The 6673-nt window shown below is 35.4% G+C and overlaps 1 protein-coding gene across 1 annotated transcript in view; it reads right to left on the minus strand.

Annotated features, from left to right (window-relative positions):
• Positions 1-6430, minus strand: part of ECRG4 (ECRG4 augurin precursor) — a 67712-nt gene extending 61282 nt beyond the window's left edge. Inside the window, exon 1 of the mRNA XM_074192175.1 lies at positions 6297-6430. The gene's annotated coding sequence lies outside the window, so the exon portion shown is untranslated. The remainder of the gene's footprint in view (positions 1-6296) is intronic.
• Positions 6431-6673: the final 243 nt, after the last annotated feature.

Raw genomic sequence — 6673 nt, forward strand, 5'->3', positions numbered from 1 at the left:
AGGTACTCCTGACTGCAGGGCCAGTGCTTTATCCACTGCGCCACCTAGTCTCCCCATCAGTCTTGGATTTTTCACACAATCTACTGTCTTTGTGTTTACTCATATATTTCTGAAAAACAGCTACAGAAAATCGGAAAACACTAATCACTAGGTCCTCTACAAATTTTGTTACATAATCTCAACTAGGCACTCAGTATGGCAAGACAATCTTTTTTATTCTGACTATCCACTTCCAAGTCTTTTCATTCCTCCTCAAATCTTTTATGATTTCCCTTTCCCCATCTTCTCAAATGAGAACTTCACTTATTTCACTAAAAACTTTGAAATCATTTACTGATACCTCCCTCTTTTTTCCCTTCTCATCTCACATCATTCAGATGACTTCACCATTATCTCTTCCTTCACCCACATTTTTCATGAAGAGGTGCTTCTCCTTGTCCAGAAAAAAAAATCTCTCTACAAGCACACATGATTATATTGGTCTTTTTAAAAATCTTCTTACTTCTTGATTTCTCTGTAGCCTTTGATAGTGTCAATAACCCTCTTCTTGAAATTTCTTCTTTATTTTTTCATAATGCTGCTCTCTCCTAATTCCCCTCTTACCTATCTTATAACTCCTTCTCAATCGTTGTTGGATATTCATCAAGAACAAACCTCTTAACAGCTGGGGACCCCACAATGTTCTGTCTTGGGCCTCTTCTTTTTTCCTTCTATTCTATTTCTTTTGGATATCTTATAAGCTCCCAGACATTTTAATTATCATCTTGCAGTTGTTTTTCATATCTATTTATCCAACTCTAAACTCTCTCTCTCTACCTTCAATCTCATATCTCCAATTGCCTATTGGACACATTAAATTGGATGGATTGTAGATTGTAAATGTCTTAAACTTGACTCATTATCACATTCCCAAACCCTATCTCTTTTCCTAACTTCCCTATTATTATTGAGGATATTGACCTCATTCTAGTCACTTAGGCCTATTAAGACTGTGATATGCGGTTAGATGGACAACACAGTTACGTAGTACAGTGGATAGGCCCTGATCTTGGAGTCAGAAGGACAGGAATTGAAATCTGACCTCAGACACTTGACTCTTACTAGCTATGTGACCTTGGGCAGGTCACTTAATCCTGATTGCCATCTCCAGTCATCTTGATTCTTATCTGGCCACAGATAACTCCAGAGGAGAAAGTGAGGCTGGCGACTTAGCATAGCACTCCCTCACTCAAATCCAATTCATGTGCATGTCATGGCATCACCTCCCTGGTGTTGTGATATTCTTCAAAAATAAAGGACAAACATTACAGAGGTTAATTCATCCTTCTGGATGATTGAACAGATACTATAAAAGGACAAAAAGTTAGGCCTAGACTAAAACTAAAAGTGTGGAGTGAACTGGATTGCTTGTGAGAAATTGCAGAGATCTTTTAATGACCCTAAACATCTTCCTAAAATCAAGAAACATCTTTTTAATGACAATATTCTACTATATTTGTTGTTCATTGAATTTTTGCTGCAATTCATAGGGGATCTTTAAAATTAATATTGAGAATCACTAAAAGGATAATGAAGAGGTTTACAGTAGATATGATCAGGATGCACTATATACTAGAATAGGAGACTATAGAGTCCAAGAAAAGACTAACTTCACTGAAGAAATACATGTGCAATTGAAAAGAGAAGGATAATCATTGGATAATCATAGATTTTACTACATTATTACAGTGTTAAGAAATGCTGAGGAAGTTCCCCCCAGAATATTAGATGGATATTCTGTGGGAACTCATGGACAGAAGTCACACAGAATGAGTAAATATCAATGAGTTGCAGTCAGAATGTCCACAGATCTGTTAAATATGCATAAGGTACTATGCTAGGCCTAGGTGTACAGAGATTTTTTTTTTTAAAGATACAGTCTCATCCTTCAAAGAGTTTACAGTACAGTAAAGGGGATGGGGCACATACATCAATAATATATCCACAAATATAAAAATGCACAGAAAATGCTTCAAAGAGGTTAAAAAAAAGATATTCAAGGAAGTGTGAAAGTCTATGTTCACTAAGATTTCCTTTTAGTTATTTGAAAGTGTATCATATGGATAAAGTACTAGACTTATTATATTTCACCCTTATGGTTAATATTTTCAGACTTTGCCTCTGAATTTCAGCAGCTTTCTCCCTTTGCTTCCAGGTCACCCTTTCTCCCACTGGGAAGTTCCTTCTGGATCTTCTCTTGGATGAAGGGCTGAAATCAACCTGTCTTTATTCTCAAGGTTTTGCTCCATGAGGATCATTCCCTCCCCCAATTTCAGGTCTCTTTTATGTGTTGACTTCCTCTTAGAATGTAAGTTCCTTGAAGGCAAATACTTTCTATTGTATCCCCATCACTTAGCATTGTGCCTGGCCTTCTCAAGGTAAGGAAAGATGGGAGAAAGGGAGAAAATTTGGAACCAAAATTTTAAGAAATGAATATTTAAAATTTTTTACGTGTCATTGAGAAATAATGAAATAAATAAACATATATTTTTAAAAGATTTTTTACACATGATGACATGGCTAATGTCATTTCCTAATTTACATAAGCTCCTGGAAAGAGAAAAGGTATGAAGCTCATAACAATTAGTAGGCTATTATAAAGTACAGGTGAGAGGTAATGGGGTTCAACTAGGGTGATGGCAGTGTGAATAAAATGAATAGAATTCAGCACCCTTATAAACTAGTTATGTGATGAGATGTTTAATCAGAATCTCACTCAGTTTCATTCATAAGATGGGAGTAATACTGCTTGTATTTTAAAGGATCAAATGAAATAAAATATGTTCAACTTGTGCTTTTATTTTGAAAAGCACAATCCACTATAAAAGATAAAGTATTATAAATATTCTATATAATCTTATAAAATTAAAAACTAAGGAATGAATAGATTGGAGATATTCAGAGTTAGAAACAAGGAAGTGGATAACTGAGAATACAGTGGTGACATCCATAGGATTTGGGAAGTGAGGAGGAGCATATTTTTGAAAGATGCTTCCCTAGCAGCATGACTTTTGTAATCATTTTCTTAGGGATGAAACCCTAAATCTTTCTTCAACAGCATGAGAATCTGTAGGAGATTGAACTTTGTTATTTGATTTTTTTTGTTATTTGATTTTTAAAAAAAAATTCTTACTCGACTGAGTAAGCACCATTTGGGGACTGGAGCTATATATTTCCCTACAAATTGTACCCAGTAATCTCTGGAAATTCCAGAATGAGTGGAATAATGAAATCATTAGCAACATGAAAAATTCTTCCAACTGGTTTTACATATTCCTGCTTTTTCCAAAGGCTCCACATTCATTAGTTTTTTCCTTCTGTAGGTATGCAGAGGACAAATTATTTTTAGTCCATTATCTTGAATAGTGCTTACATAGATTGAGAATTTAGAATCTTGGAAATCAGAATTTAAGAAGTGGGGAAGAATGTGAAAGTTCTCTAACTTGCTTCCTGTCAGAAGTTTTATCTCTATGTTTCTTGGATAGAAAAAGAAAAAGGATAGAGCTAAATATTATCTTCAATGAGCTTTTTTTATTTTTTACCACTTCCATATTGTTGTTTCCTGGATTTTTTTTATAGGAAACATAACTTATCCCTTTAGTTATGGCTTTCAGTGAGCCAAGTATAAATGAATCAGAATCACCTGTATAGTTTTTCTTCTTTTTTTTAAAAATTTATTTATTTATTTATTTGCTTTTTAAAAATTTTTTTAGATTTTTCAAGGCAATGGGGCTAAGTGGCTTGCCCAAGGCCACATGGCTAGGTAATTAGTGTCTGAGGTCGGATTTGAACCCAGGTACTCCTGACTCCAATGCCGGTGCTCCATTCACTGCACCACCTAGCCACCCCCTTTTTCTTCTTTTTTTTTGACATGTTACAATGAAATGTTTCGCCCATCACTTTGATAAATCTAAATCTGATTTTGATCTCCCATTTTAATCAATGCAGTTCATAAAGAAAGTGTTTCTTAACCTATTAGTAGTAATGATTTGAGGTAGGAGAAATAATTTACTCATAAATTCAAAATTACAAAATTACACAGATTGCATTTATGAATTCTAAAATTTTGAAGGGAAAATATGACTTTTCATAGAAAATAGTTCCAATATTATGATTTTGGTTTCAAATTGGGTCCAAATCCTGCCTCTAATACTTGTTAGCTTTGTCACATTGGGCAAATCACTTCTATTTGTTAACTGGACTTCATCTAAATCATTGAAGAGTTGAAATTTGCACATCAGACATCCCCATCAGGTATGATCAACTCTGTCTATCTTGCTTTTGTTCTTAAGGACATGATTAAATTATCTTCATTATATTCTATTTAAGGAAGCAGGGAGCAGAGCATAATCTACATATTTTAAAGAAAAAATTCTATCCGAATTAAAAGAAAAAAAGAGGGTTAGTTTCATTTGTCAGGAAAATTCACTCATAAAGAGCATCTCGTTTTCTCCAGTTATGCCAGATAAATAGGGCAATTCTGGACTTCACAATTGAGGTTCAATTCAGATTACATTTCTTTTATATAAGTTGGCTTTCCTCCTGCATGGCTGTCTTTAAAAGTTGGAGTAGATAACCAGGGGCAACTTTAGAATTTCTAGTCCTGAAGAAAAGAGATTTCCCATTTCAGTGATATGCTCTCCTTGTGAACTTTCTTGAAGGCAAAGAAAATGACTATATGGCTTCCTCCTCCTTCTGACTCCTCCCTCTTCTACCACTTTGATTCTATGGCTTTTAGCGAAACCAAGTGTAAATGAATCAGAATCACCTGTTGTTTTTTCCTGCCCTTTACATTTCCCTTGGTTTTAATGGGGGGGAAAATGAAATACAAAGTCGATTCCAGGGCCAGTGTAATACATAAACCATTTACTTCATTTTTTCCCTTTCTTTCTTCACAGTCAGAAGATTTCATAAGATTCCAATGTCTATTAATAGTGCCTCTGTCAGACCATAAAAATTATGATAAAATTCTATAATTCTGTGATTTTTTTTCCCACTTGAAAATTAATTGAACCCTGTTCAAGGAGCAGTAAGACTGGACAAGCATATTTGCATCCTGGAAGCAGTATATGTTGACAGAGTAATTCTTCCTAAAAATCAAAGCTTTGTTGCCACTGTGGGCAGAACATAATTGTGGTTAGCCTTGTAGAGTTTCCCAGAGCAAATACCAACATAAGTCAAACAAGCAGGAAAAAAAAACAGAATGGATTTCATTCATTTTACTACAGTTGTGGTTTCTATGGGGAAAATCCAGCTGTGGAGCAGTTAGAGGTTTTGTTCTTAATTACACAGATTACTTGATTTTTTTTTTAAGCTTTCTTCTGATTTTAGTCATCTAAGAAACTCCCAGAATGGAAACTCCCTCTATCAGTTCAGATCAGTCATTGCTTTATTACTTACAGGCTTTGAGAATTGCTGAGCATATGGTGAAGTTTGGTGATTTGACCACAGTCAAAGACATGCCTGGATTAATATCATATTTAATGCAATATTTCACAATGTATCATCAAATCTTTTAGGGGTAAAAATAAATGTTTGACCCTTGATTTTACAGTATTTCTGTCTTTAAGTTTCAGTCGCAAAAAACAAGAAAGTTATCCATCTTGCTCTTCTAAATAAAACATTGAAATTCTCCCCCCAAGATGTACTATGTGTTTGAAGGCACCATTTACATTGCATTTCCAATGGAAATATTCTCTTACATAAAGACGTCCTTTCAAATAGAGCCAATTATGACAGATTCTATGAAGTACCATGTGTTATTTACATACTAATGATGCCACAACATAAACTTTGACTGTGGCAAGCTTCTCATTTACATTTCAGCAGAAGCTTTTAATTGCTATCCTCTTGTGGCATTTATAAAATTGGGAGGCAAAATTGGAAGAAGGAGCAAACTTTGCAACACAATCAATTCTAAAAATGCAGTGCAACCTGGGTTTGCATCTTGAAGGAAGCCATTTTCCACCTTTTTTAACTCCTAAGAAATTTCTAATAGTTTCCAAGTTCTAAGAGAGTTCCAAGAGGTTATATGCCTACCATTATTACATACAGCCCCCCCCCCCCCGCCCATCTACATAGTTTGAGCCCCTGTAATTGAAGCAAAGGGCATCTCAGCTCCTAACAGCCTGCTATTTCCATCAGGGCAATAGCAAGACATTGGAGTCATTCCCCACCCTGCAGGATAGAGCAAACCCCAAGATGGGTTAAAGACATGCTGCCTGTCCTTTTGGTAAGCAAATATTTTATCACTTTACCTTTTAAAAATAATATGCTTCCTGTCTCCTTTCCAAGTGTTTGGCCAGCAGAAATGACCTTTTCTGTCACTGAACAAGTCGCTCTTTATGTGAGTACTTCTTGACTTCAGAAAAGTAGGACAAGCAATGACTAACTGGTGGAGGAAAAGCATTTTCAACCTCCTGAGCCAGCCAGGCCCCAGTGGTGAAGTCATATGAAAGGCACTCTTATCTGATTTCCTTTAGCTTTCCCAGATTCTCTCCTGGAAATATTTCCAAAAGCAGCCTATGAACACAGAAAGAGGAGAATCATATTTCTGCTTCTCCAGAAACACTGCTTCCTTGGGGAGAATGATTGCAAACAGATGTCCTTGCAGTCTTGTGTAAAGATGATTTAA

This window comes from Macrotis lagotis, chromosome 6 (genome assembly GCF_037893015.1).
Source record: "Macrotis lagotis isolate mMagLag1 chromosome 6, bilby.v1.9.chrom.fasta, whole genome shotgun sequence".
Lineage (NCBI taxonomy): Eukaryota > Metazoa > Chordata > Mammalia > Peramelemorphia > Peramelidae > Macrotis > Macrotis lagotis.